The sequence below is a fragment of the Hipposideros armiger genome, unplaced genomic scaffold (assembly GCF_001890085.2).
Source record: "Hipposideros armiger isolate ML-2016 unplaced genomic scaffold, ASM189008v1 scaffold_110, whole genome shotgun sequence".
In the NCBI taxonomy this organism is placed as follows: domain Eukaryota; kingdom Metazoa; phylum Chordata; class Mammalia; order Chiroptera; family Hipposideridae; genus Hipposideros; species Hipposideros armiger.
In genome coordinates this window covers 2,300,728-2,316,240 of record NW_017731460.1, presented here as the reverse complement: position 1 = coordinate 2,316,240, position 15,513 = coordinate 2,300,728, and the positions used below count along the sequence as shown (strand labels likewise).

At 40.5% G+C, this 15,513-nt stretch overlaps 1 long non-coding RNA gene across 2 annotated transcripts in view; it reads right to left on the bottom strand.

Annotated features, from left to right (window-relative positions):
- LOC109385219 (uncharacterized) overlaps window positions 1–15,513 on the bottom strand; it is a 35,463-nt gene that overhangs the window by 14,823 nt on the left and 5,127 nt on the right. The gene's annotated exons all lie outside the window — the stretch shown is intronic.

The window sequence follows — 15,513 nt, the reverse complement described above, 5'->3', positions numbered from 1 at the left end:
AGCAACGTCCTCCACAACTAGACTGAAGAACAAAACGACAGCAACTTGTCTGTTCCCCTTCCCCAATTCCCCAGAGCTGTTCCCATCCCCCAATTCCCCAATAAAAATCTTTAAAAATAAAAAGGGTTGGCTTGGGATGTCAGCTCTGAGCAGCAGGGCCCGGGTTCAGATCCCACATGAGAGCCAGTGACGCTGCACCCTCTACAGCTAAGATGGTGAACAATAGCTCCACCTGGAGCTGGGCTGCCGTGAGTCGCCAGCGACGGCGTAGGCTGCAGTGGGGCTGGCCAGCAGCTGGCATGAGCTTTCGTGAGCTGCCATGAGCCGCTGTGAGTGGCCGTCTAATGGCCAGTGAGCAACTGCCTCATCCGGGAAGAGAGCAATGATAATACCAACATGGGCCAGTGAAGCGACGTCCTCCACAACTAGACTGAAGAACAAAAGGACAGCAACTTCCCCTGATTCTCCAACGCTGTTCCCCTCCCCCAATTCCTGAATAAAATCTTTAAAAAAAAAAAAGTGTTGAAATATCATCTTACAATAAGGGAAGTCAAAAGATACTATTTCATTAATCAATTTGATGGCTCAAGAAAGACAACATCTAGCCGTTGTACTATTGCAGTGCCTTGTTATGTCGTCATCAGAGGCAGAGTTGTCCCAAGAAGTTCACAAGTGGTGGGTCAAGAACTGAATTTTGAAAATTACTTACACATGAAAAATAAATTAGCACATGTATGCTATACTTCACTAGGAGTTGGGGCTGAAGAGTTTTTTTTAACTTATTGTTTTATTTAAATCAGTGAAACTTAATTGTCTCAGAGCTGTAATTGTATCTCTAATGTTTTATCTCTTAAACTGGGTGGAGTGTATACTGTTCTTTGTCTTATCATTTACTGTACTGTCTTGATTGCCTGGAATATTTCCTAATTTGAATGAATTAATTAACTGTGAAAACTCAGAGTGCATTCAAATATAATAAAGCACTCTCCTTCCTTTAAATTATGGTGACCTTTCTTGAGAAGCCTAGACATGGCTGCTATCTTGAGCTACCCACAATTGTACGGGACTCACAACGTATCTCAGCCTCAGCTAGTGGCGATTACCCCAACCGTAGCACCCAAATGGTTGTGGGGATTATGAATGATCTTGGTGCCTGTAAATTGTGATTCTTACACTCACTTTGATTGTCTTCTTATTTTACCCATAGAAAAGTTCTTAACAGGAAGGAGGAAGGGGTGATGAATCAAACTCAAAGACCACATCCACATCTAGAAGGCACAGGGAGAGCACTGCCCGGGGATCATTAGGAACCACATCACAGTGACAATGACCAAATCAGAAACAAACTGATGGTGCAAGTGCACTTTGTCATAGTCATAGTCATATCAATATGTTTGAATTCTGTTATAATTTTAAATAGTAAAATAAGATTAACTCACGTTTATTTTGCAACAGTACATACTTGTTTCTTTCCTAATATTATCTATGGTGTGAAGACGTGGGGAAAATAAAATTCATTAAAAGATAATTTTTAATTTAAATAAATCTTCATATTGATGTGGTACATATATACAATGGAATATTACTTGGCCATAAAGAAGAATGTAATCTTAACCATTTGCGACACCACAAATGAACTTAGAGGGCATTATGCTAAGTGAAATAAGTCAGACTGAGAAGGACAAATACCATATGATCTCACTTATATGTGGAATCTAAAAAACAAAAGAAACAAAACAGAAACAAACTCACAGATACAGAGAACAAATTGATGGTTGCCAGTTGGGAGGAAGATCAGGGGGCTGGGTAAAAAATGGTGAAGGGATGAAGAAGCAGAAATTCGTAGTTACAAAATAGTAATGGAGATGTACAGTACAGCATAGGGGATAGAGTCAACAATATTGTAATAACTATATATGGTATCAGGTGGGCACTAGACTTCTCGGGGGGATCACTTTGTAAGTTACATAAATGTCTAACCACTATGCTATACACCTAAAACTAATATAATATTGAATGACAATTGTAACTGAAAACAAAAAATTTTCAAATAAAGCCTCATTAAAACAAATCAAGTTGGGGGCCGGCCGAGTGGCGCGATGGTTAAGAACTCGCTTGGGATGCCAGAGGGCCCCGGTTCGGATCCCACATATGAGGGCCAGTGACACTGCCCCCCGCAGCTGAGATGCTGAACAACAGCTCAACCTGGAGATGGGCTGCCATGAGTCGCCGGCGACGGCGTGGGCTGCAGCCCCTGTGGCAGTGGATTGCCATGGGCTACCGTGTGTGGCCAGCAGCCAGCGTGAGCGGCCAGCAGCCAGCGTGAGCGGCCAGCAGCCGCAGTGAGCGGCCGTCCAGAAGCCGGCGACTGATCTGCCTCGCCAGAGAAGAGCGCAATGATGGTGCCAACTTGGGCCAGTGAAGCAACATCCTCCACAACTAGATTGAAGAACAAAACGACAGCAACTTGTCTGTTCCCCTTCCCCCAACTCCCCAGCACTGTTCCCATCCCTCCAATTCCCCCAATAAAAAAATCTTAAAAAAAAAAAATCAAGTTGGTTATATTTATGTACCTTCCTTATAAAATGACAGTGTTTTAAAAAGTCCTTTAAAGGGCTGATTTTACCACTCACATGTTTACAAATTGTTTTTGTAGATATCATGCCAATAAAAGCGTGAGTGGCTATTTATTTTACTTCTCTACTAAATGTTTAATATTCCTCAAAGACAGGTTATGTACATGAGAATGTGATGTCTGTGGGGTAAAAAAGGCTGAGAAACAAAAGAAAAATCACCACATTACCAACAAATGCTAATAAAACTAATAAGATCAGCTGCAATTTAAAAGGATCACTGAAGAAGATCAGAGCTGGACCTCTGAGTAACAGTATGTGTGATAATTTATATATTTATTTTGTACCAAGTCCAAAATCCTTACCATACTACCTCTAAGACAATAACGGGAGAAAAAATTGTATCATCTCATTTGGAGGTAACTTGCTAAGGTACAGATACAAAGAAATATATTTCTTAGAAGAGCACTGATATTTTGTTATGCTTTGAATAGGCTTGATAACAAAGACGTGTGGATCTTTTTGAGAAAAAAAACCCACTTAAACCTAATAGAAGTAAAACATAGAATATCTATCCACCAAATCAAAGCAAGGTAAAAGCAAACCAAACACAATCTGCACAACCAAAGACAGGAAAAAAGTAATCGAAATCATAAACAAATGTGAATCATAAGCAAGATTACCAAAACCCAAATACATAATTTAAATGATACACATAAATGAGTTAAATCCCCTAATAGAAGACGAAGACTCACAGTTCGGGTTAAAAAAAAAATCATTTCCATCTTATAAGAGACAAACCCAAAGCAAAATGATGCAAAAGTGCTCAAAAGAACACACAATGCAAAATTTTACCCTAACTTCATGTGAGTCATAAATGTCACTGTGGTACTTACGTTTCAGTTTCGGCGGGGTGGGGTGGTAAATAACTTCTAGAATATCAGGATATAATGATTAAGTATGGACCTGCCTATATTAGCAAACTCTTCACGCTAATCCTCACTCCTCCATGAATGCCCTCCTCTCCTTGGTGCCCAGGAATCCGGTGTGTGAGTTTTGTGTGTATGTGCTGGTGGAGGGGTGAGCGGGAGGGTACTGCTCACGTCCATCTTTTACACCACAACCAGAACTTGGTACATACCCTTTGAGGCCAGAGGATGCCACAAATGCCAATGCGGATGGTTCCAGAATAGATTGGTGGGCCTCAGAACACCACACCAGGCCAAGAACTACTGTCATAGCCATTAAGAATGAAGACCATGAGGGCCGGCTGAGTGGCTCAGTTGGTTAAGAGCTCACTCAAGAGTTTGAGCTCTGAGCAACAGCGGTTCGAGTCAGCCCAAGCTGAGCAGCCGCTGAGCTGCCAACAGGTGGCAGGATGGCTCAGCTAAAAAAAAAAAAAAAAAAAGAATGAAGACCATGGAAGGACTGGGTGGGAAGGGTTGTTATTCATGGAGGAACAATTCTCAGTCTCACTCAGCCCCATTTTATCCCCGCTTTGGCAGTTCCCACAGGTGCTGAAGCAGTCTCACCTTCCAGGAAGGATGGTCTGACTTCCTCAATGTTATGAGCTGCTCCTCAAAGGCATGCAGGAATCCAGGCAAGCAGCTCTGCTATCTTCAATACGTGATTTTTTTTTTTTAAGATTTTATTGGGGAACTGGGGGAGGGGAACAACGTTGGGGAATCGGGGAAGGGAAACAGACAAGCTGCTATCCTTTCGTTCTTCAGTCTAGTTGTGGAGGACATCGCTTCACTGGCCCATGTTCGTATTATCATTGCGCTCTTCCCAGGTGAGGCAGATCGGTTGCCGGCCACTGGACAACTGCTCACCACGGCTCTTGGCAGCTCACGCCAGCTGCTGGCCGCTCATGCTGACTGCCAGCCACTCACGGTAGCTTATGGCAGCCCACTGCTGCTTCACTGCAGCCTACACCGTAGACAGCAACTCATGGCAGCCCAGCTCCAGGTTGAGCTGTTGTTCACCATCTTAGCTGTAGAGGGCGCAGCATCACTGGCCCTCATGTGGGATCTGAACTGGGGCTCTGCTGCTCAGAGCTGGCATCCCAAGCCAACTCTTACTCAATGCGCCACTCGGCCAGCCCAATATGTGATTTTTAAGGCTGCTCCAGTTGTGACCATTTCTGATGAGAAAGAAGGCAAGGAGGAGCTTTAAGAATATAGAAATTGCACAGTTACTTCTACTCACATTCCATTGGTGAGAACTTAGTCACATGTAGCAAGTGGAGGGGGAGGGGAGGGACCCTTGAGGGTGGGTGAGGGAAGTACTGAGAAATGTAGTTTTTAGCTGAGTTGCCTGGGGCCCAGGAAGGAGTGAAGAGTTTAGTAGTAACCACCAGTCTCCCAAAATGATCATCAATACTCTGTGCAAGGTCCCTCACTTATTTCCATTTATGCATTCACTCACTCTCTTTTATAGCCATCCTATACACTTTGGCAGTCACTCTACTGTGTTTAAAGTACATACTTTTGTTTATATTTTTGAAAAATATGTATTTTTGGGTTTTGTGGGCATGTGCTTTTTTCTTGAGTCAATTGTATTGAAGTAAAATTTACATTCAGTAATAGTCAACTGATCTTTGAAAAAAGGAGCAAAGTCAACTCAAAAGGATAGTCTTTGCAATAAATGGTTCTGTTAAAACAGATGTCCAAAGCAAAATTAAAAAAAAAAGATATTTACAAAACACGTATCTGATAAAGTACTTGTATCCAAAATATAAAAAGAACTCTTAAAACTCAATAGTAAAAGAACCCCCAAACAACCCAATTTAAAAATGGGCAAAACATCTAAGTAGACACCCCAACACAAAGACAAACACATAGCAAATAAGCATAGAAAAAGACGCTCAACATCATTTGTCATTGCAAATTAAAACAATGAGATATATTCATAAGTGAAGATTTATTTAACTTTATACAAAATTGCCAAACTATTCCAAAGTGATGAGCGGCTTTGCACAGCATTCCCACCAGCAACACATGAGTTCCAGTTGCTTTGCATCCTTAATGGTAGTTGGTATTGTCAGATTTTTAAATTTGAGACATTTTGTGATATAGTAGTATCTCACTGCGGTTTTAATTTGCAATTCCTAATGATTAAGCATATTGAGAATCTTTTTATGTGCTTATCTGCCTTCCACATATTTTATTTAGTGAAGCTTTTGTTTAAATCTTTTGTTTGTTTTCAAAGTGGATTGTTTGTTTTATTATTGAGTTGTGAGGTTTCTTCAGATATTCTGCAGATAAGTCAGTATCAGTCAGAGTCCAATCAGGAGAATTATTAACAGGAGATTGGAGTAACGGGGATTTGACTGGTAAGAGTTAAAGACAACTCTGATGAGTACAGGAATAGCAAAGTCAGGGACAGCCACTACTGGCAGGGCTGGGATGGAGGTCTGAGGAGGAGTCCCAGGCCTGTCGGAAAGAGCAGTCAGAAAGAGGGTGGCTCACTGGATGGTCGCGACAATGAGGTGGCTCACAAGAGGATACTGGAAATCTGCCCTTTGTGGGACTGGAGGTGATGTCCAGAGAGAGGTGCCATACCATGGAACTCACTGCACAGTCATCTGAGGGGTGCTGGGAGAAGTGGTTCGTAGTCAGGTGCCTTGCCAATGGCATGCCACTTTGACAAGGTACTGAAGGAAGCTTCTAGCAGCTGGGCACTGTGCTGTGCTACCAAAACTGGGAGTTGGGAGAGCTGCCCTCTGTTGGAGCCAGGCAACCGAGAAAGCTGCATCCTGCAAGAGGCAAAAGCAGGAGAACCCACACTCCGCAGGGCACAGGAAACTGGAAGAGAAAATTCCTTCCTCTTTTAGTGTCTCTCCAGCACCCTCTCCTGGCGTAACAGCATACCAACTATCACAGGTGAAATATTTACCCAACCCTCCTTAATTATCCCAGAGCAGGCAAAGATGGGTGAATTGGGTTCTGAGAAGCAAAACATTGATGACTGGCACAAAATTCTTAATCATATGTGTGTTTTGCAAATATTTCTCCCAGGCTGTGGCTTGCCATTTTATTTTCTTAATTGTGTCTTTTGAAAAACAGATGTTTTTAATTTTGATGATACTCAATTTATCCATTTTATTTTTCTTTTGCCAATCATGCTTTTTTTTTATCCTAAAAAGTCTTTGCCAGGGCGGCCAGTTAGCTCAGGTGGTTAGAGCGCAGTGCTCAGAACACCAAGGTTGCCCGTTCGATCCCCACATGGGCCACTGAGCTGCGCCCTCCACAACTAGATTGAAACAACTACTCGACTTGGAGCTGATGGGTCCTGGAAAAACACACTGTTCCCCAATAAAAATTCTTTTTTAAAGTCTTTTCTTAATCTAAATTCAAAGATTTTTCCCCCTATTTTTTTCTAGATTTCAATTGTTTTACAATAGCTCCTAGATTTAGGTTTATAATCCATTTCAAGTTGTGTGTATATGCATTCTTTAAGTTTTACTTAAAAAATTTTAAAGACTATTTTTCTTTGAACCATTTTAGGTTTACAGAAAAATTAAGTAAGAGGAAGGTACAGAGATTTTCCCCATTTACAGTATCCCCCACCAGAAGGTACATTTGTTACAATAGATGAACCATTATTGACACATCATAACCACCCAAAGCCTATAGTTTACATTAGGGCTCACCCTAGGTGGTGTACATTCTGTGTTTGGACATACATAAAATGTATCTATCATTTATGTATCTATCATTATGGCATCATACAAAGTACTCTCACTGTCCTAAAAAACTCTGTGCTCTGCCTATTCATCCCTCCCCCTACCCCATGTGCATTTTTTAAGTTGATTTTTAAAAATATTTGCAATAAATTACAAAAGTATGCACATATATTTTAATTTATATAAATAGTATTGAGTTATCTCATTCTGCTCCTTACTTTTGTCACTCAGCACTGTTTTTAAGGTCCATTCATGTTGCTACACATGTACCTAATCCCTGGTTTCTCTAACTGCTGCCCTCACTTCACGTCCCAATAGGTTCTGCAACTTGAAGCAAAACAAGGTATAGTGAACCCAGTTTTACCATAGGCTAACTGATATAAACAAGGTTTACGTTTCTACAGCATTTCATCAACACTATAATGAAATAACACCGAACAAAATGACATTATTTGAGGTCCTGCTATACTCTATTGTGTGCATCTTGCACATTTTACTCATCTACTCCTTTGCGGATGGACTACTGATTGTCTATCATTGCCCATTATCAGAACTGACACAGCAGTGAACATTCTAAGCCATATCCCGATGGACCTGTGTGATCATTTGCGCGCTATAGCCATCCAGGAGTGGATTCGCTGGGTCCTAGGCTGCGTATATCTGCTATGTCGTGCCAGGCTGCTCTCCACAGTTGGATTATTCTGCATCCCCACCAGCAGCACACAAAGGCCTCCATCCCCACATACCTGCCAGCACTTGGCATTTTCCAGCTTTCCAACTTTTGTCAGTCTAATACGTGTAAGGTGATTTAATTGTTGTCTTTGAGAATCTCTGATTACTGATTATTTTAATTCTTAATAATTCTCTTCAAATTGGGTTAGCAATTTTAGAAATTGCCTGTTGATAAACGCTGTCCATTTTTTTTTCCAGGGCCTGCTACCTTTTGCTTACTTTGGATTTAATTTGCTCTTCTTTTCCTAGTTTCCTAAGATAGAAGCTTAGATCACTGATTTTAGATCTTTCTTCTTTTGCATCAGTGCTAGAAATTTCTAACTACCGCTTTCATTGCACTACAATATTTAATTAGTTGTATTTTTATTTTCATTTAGTTCCAAATATTTTTAAGTTCTCTTGAGACTTTTTCTTTGACCCATGTGTTATTTAGAAGTATGTTATTTGATCTCCAAGTGTCTTGGGATTTTCTAGCTACTCTGTTTTTAATTTCTAGTTTAATTCCATTGCTGTCTGAGAGCAGATATTGTATCGTTTCTAAGTTTATTAAGGTGTGTTTTATAACCCAGAATGTGGTCTATCTTGGAGAACATTTCGTATAAACTTGAGAAGAATATGTATTCTCCACTTGTTGGATGAAGTAGTCTATAGACATCAATTTATATCCACTTGATTGGTGATGTTGCTGAGTTCTTACTGATGTCCTTACTGATTTTCCGCCTAGATTTGCCCATTTCTGATAAGAGAGGTGTTGAAGTCCCCAATTCTCTGACAGATCTAAGAATAGTTATTTATTTTGAATTTGTTTAGCATTTTACTTTTTAGGATGGAGTGCAGGCTCCCAAGCTCCTTACTTGCTAGAAGGGAAACTGGAAGTCTCTCTTGTTTATTGGTTTTCATGAGTTACTTCTATGTTCTATGTATTAATCTCTTATCACCCAGGTGGCAAAGACACTCTATTATAGTATTTTCTTCTATTAACTTTAGAGGTTTTGGGGTTTTCTTTCACACTGAGGTCTTTCATCGTGTACAGTGTATCTTTTTATTTAGTATCAGACAGGGGTCCTGTTTCATTTTCTCCTTATAGCAAGCGGGTTTAATCTGCCCCTTCTTCACTGATTTGTGATGCCTCCCAGCCATATACTCATGGCCTGATTTTAAGTTTTCTATTCTTTTCCATAGTCTACTGGTCTGTTTTTGTGCTAAAACACTATTGTTTTGCTTTGTTCAGCTTTTCACGTGGCTGTGTTGTGTGCTGCTCTTTACTCCTCCTTGGTAAGGTTGGCTTAATCCTGTTTGTCAATATAAATTTTAGAATGAGTTGATCAAGTTTCTGGAATTTTTATTGGAATCATTACATTTATAGATTAATTCATAAAGAACTGGTTCCTGTATAACATTAAGTCATTCCATCCAAGAGCATAAAACTTCCTTTCATTTATTCAGGTTAATTTCTGCAACCTTTATTAGAGTTTTAAAGTTTTCTCCATAGGTTTCTTGTATATTCCCAGTTAAGTTCATTCCTAGATAGTGTATGTACTTTTTTGTTATTGTGAATAGAAGTTGGTTATTCCTGGTGAAGAGAAATGTTATGGATTTATTTTCTTAGGTTAATCTTGTATGTAGTGATTTTACTGAATTCTCATAATAGTTTTAACAGTCTATCTGTTGCTTCTCTTTGTTTTTCAAGGCAAATGAAAATATTATCTTTACATAATGATAGTTTTACCTCTTCTTTCCTAACCCTTGTATCTCTTATTCTTTCTTCCCTGAACTTGGTCTAGAAATTCCATTATAGTATACTGACTGGTAGCAGTATAGTTGAATTCCTTATTTTGTTCAAGACCTTAAAGAGAATGCACTTAAATTTTCTTCATTAAGTGTAATGATTGTTTTAAGCTTTCACTATGTAACCTTTATCAAATTTAGGATGTCTCCCTTATATCTAGTTTGCTAAGTTGTTATTTAATTGTAAATAGGTGATAAACTTTGTCAAATGCTTTCTCTTCATAAATTGAGATAATAGTATGACTGCTATCCTTTATTAATGAGGTGACTTCTGATGTTGCTACATCAACTTGGAATTCCTGGGATAAACCCTACTTGATGAAAATGTATTTTTAAGAATATAACTAGGTTAGTTAACATCCGATTATTTTATTTAGGATTTTCATATCTACATCATAGGTAAAATGAGTCTAATTTATTGTTTTGTCCTTAGTGATTTTGGAATCAAGATTATTCCGGTTTCATAAAATCATCTGGACAGCTTTTGCTCTTTTTTCAATTTTCTGGAAAAACTTATATAAAATAGGAATGAACTGTCCCTTGAAAGTTTGGTACAACTCCAGAAATTCATATACTTTTCACTACCGTGACTTGCCAGTTCCATTGTTTTCTACTGTTTACCACATATTTTGAAAGATTTTGTTTAAATTAATGTGCGTACCTTTTTCTTTCCCCAGGTGGCTACACAGTATAAAGTACACACAGCCTTTAAGAACGGGGCCACCACAATATCAACCACTTCAGCTGTTAACCCTTTTACTCTCCTGAAATTTCCATCCCTCTCCACAAATCTCTTCCCTCCATAGCCTTCACCTTTAACCCTTGAATAGATGACTACTTTATTGAGTAAAGGGAGCCACTAGGGACTAGCTCTCTTGAATTTCACCTACCCACTTACAGTGACTGTGTATCCACATCCAATCACACCCTTTCCCACCAGTGTCAGAAAATGAAGTGTCTCTTCTTAAGACCAAAGCAAGCCCTATAAATGTGCTCCAAACCCCCTTCCCTTTCTCCCAGGGACCTCACTCCTTTAGACATTCCCCCTCTTTCCTGAAATTTCAACTCTCTCTCCATACAGGACTCCTCCTCAGTCCAACAACATAATCAAATCTCACTCATCCTCCCCAAATCCCTCTTTTGTTTGCTGTGGGACAGGCAGTCCCACACGCTGCAGGTGGGAGTGCAAATTGGCAAGATCTTTCTGGGAAGCAATTTGGTAACCTGAATCAAAAGCCTGAAAAATATTTGCACCCTTTGTCCCAGTAATCCTATCTCTAGAAATCCATCTAAAGAAGTAATCAGAAATGCTGACAAGGAGAGATGTTTAAAGATGTTGATCTCATTGTAATTTTAACAGCAAAAGTTGGAAACAAACTAAAGGTTCAACAGCAGGGGATAGGTTAAATAAATTGTACTCAAATTTCGTGCAATCACTGAAAATATATTTTTAAAGAATAGTTGTTGACATGATAAACTTTATGAAGCAATGTTATAAGTGAAAACAACAGCATATAAATGATATATCCAGTACAGTGCTGATTTTGTGATATATAAAAATAGCTCACACTTCTGGAATGTTAGCTATTACATACATTCTCTCATCCTTGACAACATCCCTGTACAGTTAACACTGTTATTTACATTTTGTAGAGGAAAAAAATCAAAACATTGATATCTATGGGGGGAGGAACATTAGTGATGAATCTTATTTTCTTCATTCTCCTTTGTATTTTCCAATCTTTTATCAAGGAGGTATTACTTTTCGCCAAAAGAAATATGATCCTTCTTCGTTTTGGGTTTATACATAATAGTAATGAATAACTTGAACAAGACAGAGAAAATGAAAACCCCCTTCCCACTACTGAGATTCCAACCACCAGCGACAGCCACTGTGGGGAGTTGGCTTTTCTATTTCTATTTGCTTTTAAAATGTGTATATACACATGTACACTTTAAAAAGCAAATGTGGTCATCTTACCATGTCAATCCAGAAAACTACAATTTGTGTCCTTTAGCAGCTGCACTGTGGTCTCTGCCCTGAGACACGTCCTGGCCCCTTTTTGCTGGAGCAGCCCAAGTTTAACTTTGCCGAGTAGTAATCCATCTCTGGCTGTGCCCACCCTCAGGGCTAGGAGTTTGGGGCCTGGAGAACAGAGTCCCTGTCCCAATTCTGCCATTTACTAGCTATGCAACCACAGGCAAATCACTTTTTCTTTAGGACCCGTCTTTCTGATGGGGTAACAGTTCTTGCCTGGCCCACATTAAGGAGACATTGTGGTGCTCTAAATAGCTGATGGGTGTGACTAGGGAAGTGCTGTACCTAAAGCAATCCAAAGCTCTACCTCTCCTCCCCATTTCACAGATGCCTCAGGAATTCTTCGTGTCTGGAGAAGGGGGCCAGAGGACGGCAAGAGGGGAAGGGACCTTGGCACTACACTAGATAAGCGCTAGAGGCCAGGAGGCTCAAGGCTGGCTTTTGAGCCCCCACCTCTGGCACACACAAGAGTCTTGAGAGGTGCATCGGCAGAGGAGGACTATCTGGGTGTGGGAGTATGAAGGCAGCCCCTGGGGTGCAGCGGAGGGTGCAGGGGAAAGCAGTAGAGGGAGCTAGGAAAAGCGCTGGTGGACTGAAAACCCTGCATTGGCGTCCACTTCTAGAGCGCCTTTTAAAGGCCCTGCAGGAGCCTGTGCAGAGGCGATGGCCTTCCTCCGCCCTCTGGTGGCAGCGTGCTAAAGTTACAGCTGCTCGCAAGGCCCCATCTCCCCGCACAGGGGTTGAGGGCCTGCGTTACCACTCACATATCCTGCAAGCAAGAGACCCTTAGTTAGCTTTCCACCGAGAACTGAAACCTGCCCAAAGCTGAAGCCAGGCATGGGTGAGCCAAGACGAACCTGGGACTCCGGATACCCCACCCAATGGACACTTGCAACCACCTCTGATAATTGTGAATGCAAAAGGCACCAGCCAATGAAGGAGATTTTATTCAGGCTATTGCAATATGGAGAATGTTCATTAATGAGGAAAGTCTCAAAGAAAAGGAAAGGGGCCTGAGGTTTAGAGAGACAGGTAAACAAGGAAGTCATCAGCTCATCAGTGACTCTTATGGGAATAGTAAGAAAGGATGGAGAGGGTTTCTCTTCTTTGAATATGTGAGAGCAACGTGGTCCTTTGAGGTTAGCTGTTTCCCCAGAACTTAAAGAGCTGGGGGAATTTCTTAATAATCGCTGCCTTTTGAGGGCACAGGACTCCAATGACGTTTAACGTCATAATAACTGCGGCATGCTGCAGGATGGCCATTTAAAGAGATGAGGAAAGTGAGGCCCAATTCACCCAACTGGGAGTATTAGTGGCTGAGGCAAGATTTCAACCTGTATAGATATCAACACAGCAAGGAGACCCCAACCTGAAGTTTAAAATCAGAACGTCACAGTGCAATGAATTCAGCAGTGGGGTGATTTTTCAGAAGCAGCTCCTAGGGTTGTTGTGAGGGTTAGATACTGCTTAGCACAATTCCTGGGATGTTATATGTGCTCATTAGCTCATTATTATTTCTATTAATATCATCATATGCCTCTTTACTCCCCAACAGAACTCGCATAGCAGAGGCTGTGCAGAGGCCAGGATGCCCCTCTAGAGTCCTTCGAGACCCATAAAATCATCATTGCACCATAATAACAAAAGCCTTAGATTTAGCCTCCTGGACTCCTGTAATAAAGGTGGCATCATTCCATATTTAAAAATTTTTGGAAAATGTAATAAAGAAAAATACCAAGCAGTCTAAACACCTTGGTTTATCTTTTTCAGTCTTTCTTTATATAAGAATGTTAAATGTAGGGTGACTGGTTAGCTCAGTTGGTTAGAGCGTGGTGCTCATAACACCAAGGTTGCCGGTTAGATCCCCGCATGGGCCACTGTGAGCTGCGGCCTCCTTAAAAAAGAGTCAGCTATGCCACTGTAGCATGAAAGCAATGTGTAACCAATGACCATGGCTGTTACCCAATAAAAAATTAAATAAAAAAAAAAGAATGTTAAATGTACAGTAAGTCCCCGACTTACGAACATTCGAGTTGCTAACTTTCACATATACGAACGGACTTCGCATTACGAACATTCGTAGATGCAAACAAATCGCGAAGTAGCTCATGTGCTACCGGACATTTTCACAGTTGTGCGGCTGTGTGCTTACTGTACAGTGCGATAGTGTACAGTAGTGCAGTGCTCAATCAGAGCCCAGGATGTCCGGCAGCAAGAGGAAAAGCAGTGGTGATGTGGAGGGGACTGCTAGGAAGCGCAAAGCAATACCCATGGAAACAAAAGTGAAAATAATTGAGAGATTGGACCGAGTCAAAAAGATGGTAAGTCTTACTGTAGTTCTAATCATACTGTGCATACATATTTGAATTCTATTGTCTAAGTAGCATTATATCACACCTGTTACATTGTTATAGTGTTGAATACACTGTTTCTCAACTTTTCAGGAAAGAACTGTTAATGGAGAATTTTTTTACAAAAGGTAAAATCATGACTCTTGTACAAATATAAAATGAACACATATTAAAGATTTTATTTAACTCATTATTAACCAAGGACCCAGTAAGATCCTACAATCAGTTCAAAGATGAATGTAAAGAACAGGCACATTTATAGATCAGGAATATTGAAATGAATGTGCAAATAGAGACAAAACTGGCTTCATCAACAGTGAGGAGGGAAGTCAACTGAATATCCACTGGACTGAATTTCTGCAGGTCCCTAAACATTTCTGCTATTGGCTGAACTCATCCATTGTACTGTGAAAGACTGGGACCCAAGAATATCCTACACAGTTGGTTTGCTATTCAAGGATGAAGGCAGCATACAATCTCAGATGAATACAGTAGGTCCAGCTGGTCAAGCTACTCATGACTGCTGGGAGGAAACACTCACAGATCACTTACAAAAGTGGGGCAGAAAGCAAATCCACTCCATCAAGCACGTTAAAGAACAATATGGAGAGTATGAACCCATTTTAGCGTAATAATAATATATGCTAGGTGGAGCTATGAAGGGTTTCCATTACCTTTGAGGGTTTTTGGGGCAATGTTTGAATTATTTTAAGTGAACATATATTATTTTTATATTTTTTTTAAATAAGAAAGTTTTCAGTTATTAGCATGAAAAAAAGACATAGGTCGTGAGTCACATTTGGATAGTAGATAATGTATCTGGTCACCGAATCATTATTACAATAGGAAGTGATATATACAGGCACACATACACACTCACACACTTGATAATGAGGAGGCCATCTGTGATGGAGGGCTGTACACCATGGATTCTGATTATAAAGGCTTGGATCATTCACTCTTTCTGAGCCTCAGTTTCCTCATCTGAAAATGGTGGCTTATAACATCGATATATTGTGAAGATTAAATAAGAAAATGCATATATAATGCTTGGCATAAAGGAAGCACTCAATAAATGTTAAATAAAGTGGGTTTGTTTTTAAACTTGTCAATAGGCTAATTTGGGGCAAAGAAGTCCAGTCTGTCACTTCAACAGAAAGCCTTACTCCTTACTCCAAGCCATCTGAGTCATCTTTCCGCCAGGCCCCGGGAACAGCAGCTGAAGCCCTGAACCTGACACCCTGCCCTGGCCTGGTTCCCTGGGCCCCTCACCTCCCCAAGGCAACACCACTCCACATCACCAAAGCCCTGAAGAGCTCGTGTAAGTACAGATTAAGTTTCAGT